We start from the raw sequence: 15,818 nt of genomic DNA, 5'->3' as shown, positions 1-15,818 counted from the left end.
GGGCAACAGCATACAGCAAGATGTTCCAGCAGAATAAAGATGGTACAATACAATACACTCTGGAGGCACGCAGGCATCCTTTTTATGTCAATTTTCCACACAGTACAACAGGGGGTTATGTCCTCCCTGAGCCCTTTCTATCCAATCAGGATATTTTACAAAATACCAATAAATAAATTACATTTCAAAAGGAGATAAGTGCAATAATACAATATCCTCCTTCCTGTCACCCAGACAACGTTTGGTATCAGATTAACATTCACTATTGATAAATTTATCACATAGCTTCAAAATACAAATGTTTCTGTCTCATTCACGTCTCCAGGCAAACCCAGTGTTTGAGATTACAACAGGAAAGGCTACAATACAAACAAACAGTCTTCCTTCCTGCATCTGCCATTCAGGGTTCGTATATCAATTAAATCAGGTACATGAAACAGGTTCCAAGCCCATAGACCCCGTGATAAGCATCTTTGCTCTAAGGAACTTACACATCAAAAGGTTTTGTCATTCACACCTCTCTGCTAGGACAGGGCCATTAGCATGCCACTTCCTACTGACAGGAGATGATTATTCAGACAGCTATAGTAACTGCATTTTTCCTTTAAATACATTTCATTTAAACACGTGTTTCCCTTTAAATATACACTGAGCCTGTGCCCTGCACAGGCTCCACATACCCAGGCACTGTAGTGCCTCATAGCACAATATATATATTAAATTTGTAAACATTTTAAACACCTGGCGCCTAGCACCCTATACATTTAAAATTGGCGCCAAGCACCCATTGTCCCCATAATGGCGCCGGGCACTAGGGGTTAACCCCTTCAGTGCCATGGCCGCCATTACACGTGTGGCTGGTTAGTCTCTCCGGTCACACACCCCCCAATATAAATAACTGGAAATAAATAATAATAAAAATTCTACATATGTTTCTTTATTTTGTGATTAGATAGCAGTGGTTTATGTATTACATACAGTAAATATATCCATGTTTTACTATTCATTTGATCTTGATTTTATCATGAATGACAGACAGGTGTGACCTGACAGAGGATGACTGAACAGAACTATAATACATATAACTCTAAAGCTATATATATTTGTAATCTGTACTCTTTACTCTGAAAAATTATTGGGGGTCATTCCGAGTTGTTCGCTCGCTAGCTGCTTTTAGCAGCATTGCACACGCTAGGCCGCCGCCCTCTGGGAGTGTATCTTAGCTTAGCAGAATTGCGAACGAAAGAGTAGCAAAACTGCTATTAAATAATTTGTTGCAGTTTCTGAGTAGCTCCAGACCTACTCCTAGATTCCCATCAGCTCAGTCCGTTTAGTTCCTGGTTTGACGTCACAAACACGCCCTGCGTCCGGCCAGCCACTCCCCCATTTCTCCAGCCACTCCTGCGTTTTTCCCTGGCACGCCTGCGTTTTTTTGCAAACGCCGTGAAAACGCTGAGTTGCCGCCCAGAAACACCCACTTCCTGTCAATCACTCACCGATCAGCAGAGCGATAGAAAAGCGCTGCACGAACACCAGCAAATCTACTAAGTTTTGTGTTAAATAACTAAGTGCATGCGCGCTGCGTACCATGCGCATGCGCATTTAGCAACAAATCACAGCATAGCGAAAATCGGCAACGAGTGAACAACTCGGAATGACCCCCATTGTCTTAAAGTTTGGGCAAATTAGCAGGGTCCGGCGCAATCTTGAAAAGGCATTTAATTTTTTGATTTGGGCCTGTGCCTCCCTGTATATTTTAATTAATAAAAAATATATATATTTTTATACGATACTGAAAGATTGTTTGGCCTGACAGAAACAAAATATATAATAAATATTTGGATGGGTAGAACAAAAACACAGCCAAAATATCCAAATTTATGAAAATGAGTCTCTGGATGCAAAATATGTCAGGTCATTAAGGGTTAAACTGGGTGGTAATATTATTTAATGTTTTTATAGATCGAGACAAAAACAGCAGATTATTGTCTTTTTGCTTTGTTTCAGATATCTGCATTTGAGGGATAGCCATAGAAAGCCCGCCATACTGAACATACAAAACTGTCCTTCATAACATACAGTACAGCAGTGCTGGACAGCAAGTGGCTCTAGGGCCCCATGTGACCCTCCAAGCATTTACTTGCAGTCCAAAGCTCCCTCCTGCTTTGTTCCTGTAAGGAGGGATATAGTTAATGAACGTTTAAAGTGCCTGCTGATACTGTATGTTATTACAGACAAGTGTCTCTTTCATTGATTAATTTATGAAATGCAGATTAACCATTTGAAGGCTAGAGGGCCCTGCAACGTGGCCCCTGCAGGTCTGCTATGTTGGCAGCACTTCTGCAGGACCTATTATAGCTCTAAACCTGTATATGATCAATACATAGGATTATACCCTGTAGTTGAGAGTATTTAATCTCTCTGAAGACAGGCACTGTGACCAAAGGACCTCCTGTTATCAACAAACCAAGCCTCGACCGCTGCCTGACCTCGGCTGCTGTGTGAACAGGAGGGAGAATAATCCTTGTTATCTCTGGCAGGCTATAAAGTCATCATGCAGTAATTAGAATCTCAACAAATTCAAAGCCATTTACAGCCTGGCCCATGCAGTTTCACCTGCCTTATCTCCCACGCAGTTGCCCATAGATTTCTGAGGCGCCATAAAGCGGTCCATGTGAATCCAGTCACGTCTCAGACTGCGGAGGATGAAACAGGACCGGTCACACGGTGACGGTAGCCATTTAAAACTTACCGTGTTGGAACAAGCGTCGCAATGCAGCAGCACTGGAGGAAACTACATGCACTGATTGGACTCAGCTTTAAAAATCAGGACAGTTTAAGGGTAGGGTAAAGGAAGAAGCAATATTTCTAATTAAACATGTTCTTAAACTCGCGGACATCCATGTTTCCATGAACAACACACAGTCCCGACTGTTTTTGTATAAAATGATTATAGGATCCAATTAAAAAGTGCAGTAAACCAACGCGTTTCATTGTTAAGGCAACTTCATCTGCTACAGATGCTTAGCAATAAATAATTCAAATACGGAGCCACACCAACTGCTACCCCAAACACCGACAAACATTGCCGGCCGGGACTCACCGGCAGTTGGTGCGACTCCCCAATTTGAATTGTGGACTGTGCTGCAGCCTCAGCTCTGGAGCCGCCACTGGTTAGAACTGTCCTTATATTGGACCCTAACATCATCTTACTTAATAACTGAGAGGTCTATTTATTAAGCCTTGGGGGCAGATGTATTAAGCCTGGAAAAGTGATAAATCAGTGATAAGTGCAAGGTGATAACGCACCAGCCAAACAGCTCCTAACTGTAAATTTACATATTGGACCTGATTGGCTGGTGCGTTATGCTTTATCACTTCTCCAGGCTTAATACATTTGCCCCTTGGTGAGAGATAAAGTGGACGGAGATAAAGTACCAGTCAATCAGCTCCTAACTGTCATGTTACATGCTGTGTTTGAAAAATGACAGATAGGAGCTGATTGGCTGGTACTTTATCACCGTCCGCTGTATCTCTCTCCAAGGCTTAGTACATAGACCCCAAAGTGATATAAGTTCATGGAGATGTCTTGCATCGTACCTACCAGAAAGAATTAAAAAGTTTTGTAGGGCACAACATTTGGATGAGCAAAATAAGGTGGAGGTTACGCATTTTTGAGAGTACTGGCAAAAAAAGCTCTGTCGACAGTGTAACATCGGCCAGAGACTGACAGCGCAGTAGTAATGTTATTTAAGCATTTATCTTTGGGCATGATGGTAAAGAATCTTATGTAAGGCTATAATGCCGACACGTTTAAAATGCTTTAAGTAACATTACTACAGCGTCTGCATTCTCTGATCAACATTAAATTTTTACTGCCGACGGCATCACTGTCAACAGATCATACCAAACTAAAAGTAAGGATAATAATAGCAATATAGGGGGTCATTCCGAGTTGATTGCTAGCTGAAAATGTTCGCTGTACAGCGATGATGCAAAAAAATGGCACTTCTGCGCATGCGTATGTGGCGCAATGCACACGCGTGACGTACTTTCATAACGGCTGATGTAGTTTCACACAAGGCCAAAGCTTTTCAGTCGCGCTGCTGGCCGCAGAGTGATGAACATGAAGTGGGCGTTTCTGGGTGTCAACTGACCGTTTTCAGGGAGTGTTCGGAAAAACGCAGTCGTGCCAGGAAAAACGCAGGCGTGGCTGGGCGAACGCAGGGCGTGTTTGTGACGTCAAAACAAGAACTGAACAGTCTGAAGTGATCACAAGCGCTGAGTAGGTATTGAGCTACTCTGAAACTGCACAAAAAAACTTTGTATCCGCTCTGCGATCCTTTCGTTCGCACTTCTGCTAAGCTAAAATACACTCCCAGTGGGAGGCGGCATAGCGTTTGCACGGCTGCTAAAAACAGCTAGCGAGCGATCAACTCGGAATGACCCCCATAGTGCAATAGCAAAAGATCTTTGTGCATGGCTTGTTGTATTCTATATGTATAAGCAGATATATTGAGTCTGTGCCTTGTTTTTTAGTTTCTATAACATGACATAAACAACAGTTACTATTTGGCAAATGTAAAATGATCGACTGTATCTTTAGACTTTACCTATTTTTAGATTGAAGTCGCACACCTCATTGGTTCCCAGCAGGTCACTACGCTGCGAGACAATGATGGCTATTTCACGTTACCCGCTGTTTGCTTATTCTAGTTAAACAGTTTAAACCCAGTAGACAACAAGCTAAAGGGAGCATATAGCCAGTTACAGGTGCCCACCCATGCTGCGCTATACATATATATATATATATATATATATATATATATATATAGACACGCATACTGTGCAAAAGTTTTAGGCAGTAGTGTTAAAAATAATGCAAAGTAAGAATGATTTGAAAAAAAAAAGTGCTAATAGTTTAGCTTTAGCAATTAATAAAATGCAAAGTGAATGAACAAAACAGCTTTCAAAACAGCATCAATTTTTCTAGGTACACTTGCGCACAGTTTTTGAAGGAACTCCGCAGGGAGGTTCTTCCAAACATCTTGGAGAACTAACCACAGATCTTCTGTGGATGTAGGCTTGCTCAAATCCTTCTGTCTCTTCATGTAATCCCAGACAGACTCGATGAAGTTGAGATCAGGGCTCTGTGGGGACCATGGCCCTCATTCCGAGTTGTTCGCTCGCTAGCTGCTTTTAGCAGCATTGCACACACTAAGCCGCCGCCTACTGGGAGTGAATCTTAGCTTAGCAGAATTGCGAACAAAAGATTAGCAGAATTGCGAATAGAAATTTCTAAGCAGTTTCTGAGTAGCTCGAGACTTACTCCTACACTGCGATCAGTTCAGTCAGTTTCGTTCCTGGTTTGACGTCACAAACACACCCAGCGTTCGCCCAGACACTCCCCCGTTTCTTCAGACACTCCCGCGTTTTTTCCAGAAACGCCAGCGTTTTTTCGCACACGCCCATAAAACGGCTAGTTTCCGCCCAGAAACACCCACTTCCTGTCAATCACACTCCGGTCACCAGAACGAAGAGATTTCTTCATTAAGCCGTGAGTAAAATACCAAACTTTTTAGCAAATTTACTTGGCGCAGGCGCACTGCGAACGTTGCGCATGCGCAGTTTGCGACTAATCGCACCAATGCGAAGAAAAATAACGAGCGAACAACTCGGAATGAGGGCCCATATCCTCACTTACAGGATTCCTCGTTCTTCTTTACGCTGAATATAGTTTTTAGTGACATTGGCTGCATGTTTGGGGTCGTTGTCCTGCTGCAGACTAAACATGGAGCCAATCAGATGCCTCCCTGATGGTATTAAATGATGAATAAGTGCCTGAAAATGAGCTGCTGTGGCCAAGCTTTGTAAATTTGACAATTTAGCAGGTCTCTATGTGAAGTTGTCTTTGCGGTTGTAAATGGAGAGCCACACCAGACAACTCTGTTACCTGCTGCAGAGCCCCCTTCATACATCCTAAGTATGCTTCATTTTTGCTAGTATTTCCTGCAAAATTGGTTTAATAAATATGCCACAAGAATTTAGGATAAAAGCCAATTATCCCCTAAGTATGCATTTGGACTGAAGAAGGGAAGGTCAGACAATTATTTTCTGCAAATAACACCTGGAACCCGGAATCCACCCAAAGGTGCAGCAATTCGAGCCAGCAGTGCTTCCCACTGTGCAACCAGGCTTCCATTTTGCTGAATATTGATCGTTTCTGCTTATCAGACTAGCTTCCCTAATTATTATACAGTGTTTTTATTACAATTCAGATACAAATCCCGATGGGCCCACACACAGGCAGAGCCGCAGTATAGTAGCAAGTATGTCACTGTCACGTTGCCCCCAGCAACGGCAACTACAGTCAGCGAATGAGAGACTTTTAGCTCTATACTGAAGTCTTATCATTCCTTGTGATGCGTTGTATGTAATCTACTAAGGGGAGATAAGGTATAATAGGATTATGATATACAGTATAAAGTATCAACACACACCAACATAACAATGTAAAGTGCAACTGAACAGCCAACCTAGCAAAACAAAAACCCAGCACACAAGGTAACATTTTATTATCTACACTGTCGGGTGAAGGAGAGGTCACTGTGTGATCTGTATACCTGGTAACCTAAAAGTGTGTGTGTGACTTTAACAACGGCTCTTCCTAGATCAACAGGGTGCAAATGCAGAATTATTACACAAATGTGTGTGTGTATATATATATATATATACATACACACAATTATATAGCGATCAGTCAGATCTTAACTGCCATGTTACAGGCTGTGTTTGAAAAATGACAGTTAGGAGCTGATTGGTTGGTACTTTATCCCCGTCCGCTTTAGCTCTCTCCAAGGCTTAGTACCAATGCCGTTTCTAGTGGCGGACCAGCCGTGCAATCGGCATGGGGCGCCTGCGGCGGCACTTTTTTGTGTCCAGTAACGCTCTCCCTCCTCCCTGTCATTAGTACTCCGCTCGGGGGTGGAGTTTCATGGAATGACGCGTTGCATCGCCTCCTCCCCGATGCATTGCGTCGGGGAGGAGAGGAGCGGATGGTGGCTGGCGGCTCTCTTGGATCCCAGAGCATGAAACCCCTGGCAGCGAGCATGACACCCAGCACATGAAACCCTTGGCAATGAGCAGGTAATTTAAAAGTAATTAGAAGATTTACTGTATGGCATAATGCAGTGGTGGCCAACCTGTGGCTCTTGAGCCTCATGCAGCTCTTTCTTTATTCAAATGTGGCTCCCCACACTCAAAGTCAAGTGATCACAACAGATTCGGAAACTGCTGCACTCCAGCTAGACAGTCAGCAGCAGCACTACGGGGACTGAGAACTGAGAGAGCTAGATATTAGAGGTGAGACACCCACTGTCAAATAGAGGACACATAAGGGTCTGCTGCAATGGCACGAGGTATGTTTTCAGGGAGGCTGTAGTGACACATGATGGTCCTGGCAGGAGTGACACAGGAGAGTGCTAGCAGGAGTGACTCATGGGGGAGCTGGCTGGAGTGACATACTGTAGGAGTGTGCTAGCAGGAGTGACACATGAGGTAGCTGGCTGAAGTGACACAGCAGGGTACTGGCTGGAGTGACACATGGGGGAGCTGGAGTGTATTATGTGAATCTGGCTTTTTCAATATATTTTATGTGGGTCTTTCTCAATTATTTTATGTGGAAGTGGCTTTTTAAATGTATTTTATGTTGGATCCGGCTTTAAAAATGTATTTTATGTGGATCTGTTTTTTTAAATGTATTTTACACCAGAGGCGTGGCCTAGCAGGCATAAGGCCACACCCCATTTTTGCATGTGTGCCTGCGGGTCGATGTCGGCTCTTTGACGTGCCTAACAAAATGTTTGGCTCTTTGTTTCTGACTGGTCGGCCACCCCTGGCATAATGTATCACGGGCATTGCAGTGTGTGACATAATATGGTGCAAGGGGCATTATTGTGTGAGGATTCATATGATGAAATTTTTTATTTGTTCCCTGTGGTGGCTGAGGTCTGTTGGTGCAGGGTCAAAATCTGGGGTGCAAGGTCGTTTTTTCCTGTGAGGCCACACCCATTTCTAGCCAGACCACGCCCATTTTAGCAAGGACATGCCCCTTCACTGGGGGCGCATTTCGTTGAGTGCAAATTTATGTTTTTGTTTTTTTATATCTTGGGGAGGGGGCGGGTGCATTTTTTTATGTTGATTGGGGAAGGGGGGGCATTTTTAAATCTCGCACTGGGAGCCAAATTGTCTAGAAACAGCCCTGCTTAGTACATAGACCTCCAAAATGTATCTCTTTCCACTTGATGACTTTCCGAAGCTTAGTACTGTACATTTGCCCCATAGCGTAAATATTCAATTAGGAATATGACTGAACAGTCACCAGTCTGGCCAGTTGTAACTGGGATCTTCCCTCTTAAAAGCACTGGTTCTATTGAGCTGTATACTTATATAATACTATCCTTATATTCAATGGTAGCTCCTACCTAAATGGAAGGGGGGGGGCTGCCATTGGCCGTGCTGCCAGGTCCCCGCAGCACTGGCCTTTCTAGAATGGGTGCAGTGTGTGCGGTGCACACGGGCCCCTGAGTCCAGCGGGGGCCCCGACCGCACACGCTGCACCCATTTTTAAAATACTCACCTCTCCGAAGTCCAGCGCCGGCATCTGCAGCGCTGTTAGAACACAGTGAAAATGGCTCAGCGGCCACTTTCACGGAGTTCTGAGCATACGCAGTTTAGAAATCTCAGGGAAAATGGCCGCCGAGCCATTTTCCCGGAGATCTGCGCATGCGCAGTAGAGTCTGAGCCCTCTAGGGCTCAGACTCTACAGCGCTCCGGGCAGGGAGGAGGGGGCTCGAACGGAGGAGGCTGAACACAGGCCTCCTCCTCTCTTAAAACGCCCCTGCCCCGCAGCCAAGTACCCGGCATCTGTGCAATGCGACTGACAGTCGGGACTTCCAGTAGGTAGGTATTGCCTGTCACAGTGTAGCCAGACTGCATCACTGAGCTGAGGTGACAGAATTTACTGGTTGGGGGCAGGATTTGTCATGTTTTACCACTTGCTGAGATCCCCTTTTTACTGATTGCAGGTGCTAGAGGTCATTACCTAACAAGGGGCCAAAATCACACCTGAACACATGCACCGGCGCTGATTGACAGGCAGAAGCGGTCGCTGGGCGGGAGGGGGCAGGCCGGCGGCGTTTGGCCGCGTTTTAGGGGGCATGGTCCAGGCTACGCAGGCGTACCCAGACCATTGGGGGAAGACGCGGCGGCTGCGTGACGTCACACGCAGCCGCTGCGACCCTCACAGCGACCGCTGGGAGCTACTCAAGTACAGAAGCATCGCCGCTGTGCGATGCTTTTGCACTTGTGCAACGTGGTAGGGCCTGACATGCGGGGCGGACTAGCTCTGTGCTGGGCGTCCCCCCGCATGTCAGGGAAGCTGATCGTAGATGTGCTAAATTTAGCACAGCTACGATCAGGTCTGAATCCCCCCTCATTAAATCAGAGAACACTGGGGGTAATTCCAAGTTGATCGCAGCAGGAATTTTGTTAGCAATTGGGCAAAACCATGTGCACTGCAGCAGGGGCAGATATAACATGTGCAGAGAGAGTTAGATTTGGGTGGGTTATTTTGTTTCTGTGCAGGGTAAATACTGTCTGCTTCATTTTTTCACTGCAATTTAGATTTCAGATTGAACTCACCACACTCAAATCTATCTCTCTCTGCACATGTTAAATCTGCCCCCCTGCAGTGCACATGGTTTTGCCCAACTGCTAAAAGATTTCCTGCTGCGATCAACTTGGAATTACCCCCACAGTGCGTTTCAGTAAGACTGACTGTAGATATATCTGGCCTCTTTTGTGGGCCTGCGTGTCCAGGTGGGCAATGCACATGATTCAAAGTCCCTTTTATGTCCTGATCACTTTAGCGCTGAAACCCTTCATTATTTATACCTGTTTCATCCTGAAAGACTGCTCCTTCCAGCCTCAATTAAGGGGGACATTTACTAAGCAGTGATAAGAGCGGAGAAGTGAGCCAGTGGAGAAGTGCCCATGGCAACCAATCAGCTTTGAAGTAACATCTATAATTTGCATACTATAAAATGATACAGAGCTGCTGATTGGTTGATGGGGCAACTTCTCCACTGGCTTACTTCTCCGCTCTTATCATTGCTTAGTAAATGTCCCCCTAAGTCTTAAATCCACCATGAGAGTGTGTGAACACTGGAACCCTAATCTGCTGTCTGCTTATTGGTATACACACAGTATATTATGGTCTGACACCATTTTGCCCAAGAACTACGGACACGTTCCAACATATTCCCGCCACGCAATTAGTAGGCACAGAAACGGCTGAACTAACCTGCAGGTGAACCCGGCTAAATTGCTTTACGACTGTTATCTGTTTTATTACCCTGGTTATAAATACTTCAGATATTATATTTTAAGTTTACGATACAGAAAAAAAATAAAGTATAACTATGTCAGCGATGTAAACATCTTACCACGCCACTCGCTCCAATTACCTCGCGCACAGCAATAAAATGTGGATACATTTAATAAGTGCATCATATTTAGTAAATACACCACATTTTATTTACAAATGTATAAAAAAAAAAAAAAGATCCATTGGTAAAAAGAAAAATAGGTTTGTGCATAGTACATACGATCAGTTTGCGGGAACAATTCATAGGATTAATCCCTACCAGCAAAGTGGACTGATAGGCGGGAGCACAATACCTCTAGTCAGTGTTGTGGCTCTTCCAGCAGGACATATTATTTATTTATTACCAGTTATTTATATAGCGCACACATATTCCGCAGCGCTTTACAGAGAGTATTTTGGCCATTCACATGCCCCAGTGGAGCTTACAATCTATATTCCCTATCACATGTACACGCACACACATTTGTTGGGAGCAAATTAACCTACCAGTATATTTTTGGTGTGGGAGGAAACCAGAGTAACCGAAGAAAACCCACACAAGTACGGGGAGAATATACAAACTCCACACAGTTAGGGCCATGGTGGGAATTGAACCCATGACCTCAGTGCTGTGAGGTAGTAATGCTAATCATTACACTGTCTGTGCTGCCCAACAAATCGTGACATGAGGCTGAGGGGCGCTACAGTATAAAGGGGAGAAAGATAAAGTACCAATCAATCAGCTCCTAGCTGACATGTTACTGGTGAAAAATGAATCTGTCATCTGAGCCGAAAAAGTTCAGGTTGAGGTTGAGGCTTCGAAAACACCACAGTACTTGGACCTTCCATCAATATATAGCAAGGCTGGAACACAACCGTCCAGGCTTCACATTTGCACTTTCAGAAATTGTTCTAAATTGGGTTTTGCAATGAGTTAAAAAATGTTTGCCTTTCTCACCCCTCATTCAGCGCCTGTCTTTCATTTGTGCTATACAGTATGGGGGTAATTCCAAGTTGATCGCAGCAGGAATTCTGTTAGCAATTGGGCAAAACCATGTGCACTGCAGGGGAGGCAGATATAACATGTGCAGAGAGAGTTAGATTTGGGTGTGGTGTGTTCAATCTGCAATCTAATTTGCAGTGTAAAAATAAAGCAGCCAGTATTTACCCTGCACAGAAATAAAATAACCCACCCAAATCTAACTCTCTCTGCAAATGTTATATCTGCCTCCCCTGCAGTGCACATGGTTTTGCCCAACTGCAAAAAAATTTCCTGCTGCGATCAACTTGGAATTACCCCCCATATTTCATTGAAAGTGGAGTGCACTGCTGCGCAGACGCCATGTTGTTACTACTCCAGGGAAGCTTCATTCCTTCTACCAAGATGGCTGCCAAGGTCACTATTGAGCAAGTGCAAGGCCATCATGAGCCTGTGTTAGAGTGCCACAGAGGAAGACAGTACCTTCCCGTGAGACCCGCTGTTCGCAGTTGTAAGGCATCCGCTGGTGTGTACAGATGGGTTCAGTATGGTATGCCGGCGGTCGGGCTCCCGGCGACCAGCATACCGGCGCCGGGAGCCCGACCGCCGGCTTACCAACAGTGTGGCGAGCGCAAATGAGCCCCTTGCGGGCTCGCTGCACTCGCCACGCAACGGGCACGGTGGCGCGCTACGTGCACCACGTTATTTTATTCTCCCTCCAGGGGGGTCGTGGACCCCCACGAGGGAGAATAAGTGTCGGTATGCCGGCTGTCGGGATTCCGGCGCCGGTATACTGTGCGCCGGGATCCCGTCAGTCGGCATACTGAAGACCACCCTGTACAGATAACTCTGCTACATCCTCAAGCCTATACACACAATTTCCCAACACTTGGGTTCTAACGACGTGTCACCACGTTCACTATTTTCTTGCTATTCATATTAAGATATGTACTGCATGCATGTAGCCACATCTAGCGATTTTTAGCAAATTGCGCACGCGTCCCTCACTGCAGCCATCCGGAATTGAACTTCCATTACGAAGAACTCAGAATTATGCCCTTAATATGTTCTTTTCAAAGCCTTAAATAAAGTTACAGTATACAAAAAAAAAAAAGTTTGCATTTCAGTCGGTTGACCTGCTGTGACATCACTGTCATGCCCCCTAAATATCAAGCCACCAATCTGCACAGTGCTGAGTAAACCTGCCGGGCTTTAGTAAAAGGTCGTTTTCTTACTGTTGGGATTGACGGCAGGAGGTGATGGTCAGTCATATTGTCAAACTAATTTTTAATTAGGGTTTTTAGCACAGTCCTTGAGCTTCGTGCTTATTATAATCTGAAAATGTCACTAATTGGTTTCTGTTGTCCAGTGATTTCCATTGTCTGGTGATCTCTGCACTATAGGAATGAATGGCAAGACAGGTGACCCCAGACATTGTTCTACAAGTTTTCCCGAATCAATGGACTTTTCTTACTGCCTGTTCCCCTTCACTGAACAGCAGTTACCTGAGTATCTGACATTTCATTTTCCTATGCCAGTGCTGTCGCAGTCATCACTTCTCCTGAACGGAGCCTCCAATTATGGGAGTATAACATCTGTTCCCGGTGCTGCCAGCGGAAGTGTACCAGCTGCTTGAACTGCTACGCGTAGGACAATTAAACTGTAACAAAGCAGGGAAAGGTTGGGCGCTGCTCCTTATATAACCATAAAGACAGCTTGTATACGGAGGCGACTCGCGCAGACATTTGTGCAGTCTCTGAGCTGTTTGTGTGGGACTGTCGTCTAGATCTCCCCTTCGCAAGCATCAGCTCAAGGGGGAGATTTATCAAAGCTTGGAAGGAGATAAAGGGGGACATTTACTAAGCAGTGATAAGAGCAGAGAAGTGAGCCAGCAGAGAAGTGCCCATGGCAACCAATCAGCACTGAAGTAACATCTATAATTTGCATACTATAAAATGATACAGAGATGCTGATTGGTTGATGGGGAAATTTCTCCACTGGCTCACTTCTCCACTCTTATCACTGCTTAGTAAATGTCCCCCTAAGTGCCAACCAATCCTGTCATTTTTTCAAACACAACCTGTAACATGACCCGGGCTGATTGGCTGGTACTTTAGCTCTCTCTACGTTATTTCTCTCTATGCTTTGATAAATCTCCCTTCATGTCTTTTCCTTTAAAATGCAGGAAAATCCTTATAAAGAGCTTCCTCTAGCTGGGACAAGAATGAGCTCATATATTTCTGGATAGATACCGTTGCTCTTTAAGGGTTTACGGTCAATCCAACGAAAACAGTCATTTTCGAAGGATTGACAAAATTTACAGTATTGGGGGCAATTTAAGAATGGGGTATACAGTATCAGCCAGGTCTGAGACGAAAATGAAAGGGATAGGGGTATATGTAATAGCCTGCAATAGGGGTAAATGTAATAGCCTGCAACTTACAGGCATCGACAAGTTTTGCTTTTTAAATGATCGCCCCTTTAAAATATCAGTCAGACTCGCCGGGACACGCCAATGACTCCTAGTGTTAGATATCGCTTTAGATTATTTTTCTGAGCCTGTGTACTGCGGCCTTGTGTTTTTTTTTTTTTTTTTTGTGTTTACTATTTTTAATATTTTTATTCCTGTTATGGTATTTATTACCATTACACTTTTACCTGTTAGACATTTGTGTACCAATAACTGTATTTCATTCATAGTAACTTTTTTGTTAATATAGTATACATAAACGTTCAGATATTTTGCATCCAACATCCAGAAAGAGAGCAGGGTGATGGGTAACCTGGGCCTGCTTTTGTTGTACGGCACGCAGCTTTTGTAGAGGGCCACCAACAGATCATATGGGCCCCAGGATTAGGGCACTGCCATACCCCCACACACTTGCTGCATCTCCAAGTACCGTGGGCCAACAGATCTCTTGGTGGTATTGCCACTATCTGCTCTCTACTCATTCACCCTACATCAGTGATGGGCAACAGGTGGCCCTCGGAGTCTTCAACTGCACCCCAGCTCCTGCCTGCTTTATTGTCAGATTATTGTTTGTAACACTTGTATTAAATGCCCCCCCCCCCCAATATGTCATCACCGATAGGATTCTGTTTCTTTAATGTATTGTATTGTTTCAACTTATTACTGAGATTAAAGGCAGTGGGCGGCCATTTTGAAGGTTAGAGTGCCACCCATGCTGCCCCTAAAATTTCTCAAGTTGCCTTTCACACACATGCATAGCATCTCTACCATCTGGAAAACATCAACAGTACAAAATGTCGGCCAGTGCTAGATTTTACTCCCCCCTCCCCCCAGCAAATCCGCCACCCGCAGGGACAGTCGAGCAGTGGCAGTGGCTTCCCATTGGGAGTGCTCCCTACTAATCACAGCCGCACAGGCGGTCTCTGGGATGAGGTGTTTTCTGCCCCTGGGACTGCCAGTCCGGACTACGATAGTAGAGAACTTCCACGGGATGCCACTCTCGTGCTATTACTGCAGCCCTACCTGGCTTCTATGGGCTGCAGCCAATGCAGTCCCTAGAAGCTGTCCGACTTGCTAATTTGTGCACAAGATTGCAATCTGGCACAATGACAGACCCGTTGGCTATCCAAAGCAGCAGCCGCTGATGTCGGCATTTTTTTCTGTTATATTACCTCATAGATTTAAGGCTTTTCAATTTACCATTTACCGTTCTCTTCATAATCATTGTACTCACTCCAGAACAACAGCAGGCTTAGGGTAAGATGTATCAAGTCTTCCAGATAGGACAAGTGAAGGCGTTACCCATCAGCTAACTAGTAGCGTTCATTTTATAAATGATGTGCATGATAAGTGTGCATGATAAATAATAGTAGGGTGAAGCTAATTTGTTGCTATCGGCAACTACCGTACTCCACTTGCCCTTTTTAGAAGGTTTGATACATCTCCCCCTTTAAGTATTATCTTTTTACTAGTTTGACAAATAAACTAGCAGTTTGATACTGTGGGGTCTATTCATATAGCAGGGACAAGAGTGGAGAAGTGAGCCTGTGGAGAAGTTGCCCATGGCAACCAATCAGCTGCTCCGTACAATTGTATAGTATTCAAATTATAAATATTACTTCCATGCTGATTGGCTGCCATGGGCAACTTCTCCAGTGGCTCACTTCTCCACTCTTATCACTGCTTCATGAATAGACCCCTTTGTTTGCAGCACAATCCGCGGTTCGCATAAACTTAGCGCATTATTGAATTGTGTTATTATCGCAAATACATCTTTTCTTACACCTAGAACGGTCTGTAAAATGCCACCGTTACCAGTGCAGCTAATAGGAGCGGGTCACGAATTGGATAAGGCTTACAAACAAACACATTTAATAGCTTGTGTCAGACTTCATCATGAAAACTGTTTATCTTACAATCAATAAATTCACAGATAGGGCAGG

Source organism: Pseudophryne corroboree, chromosome 6, assembly GCF_028390025.1.
Source record: "Pseudophryne corroboree isolate aPseCor3 chromosome 6, aPseCor3.hap2, whole genome shotgun sequence".
NCBI classification, from domain to species: Eukaryota; Metazoa; Chordata; class Amphibia; order Anura; family Myobatrachidae; genus Pseudophryne; species Pseudophryne corroboree.
Note: the sequence above shows the minus strand (reverse complement) of the source record.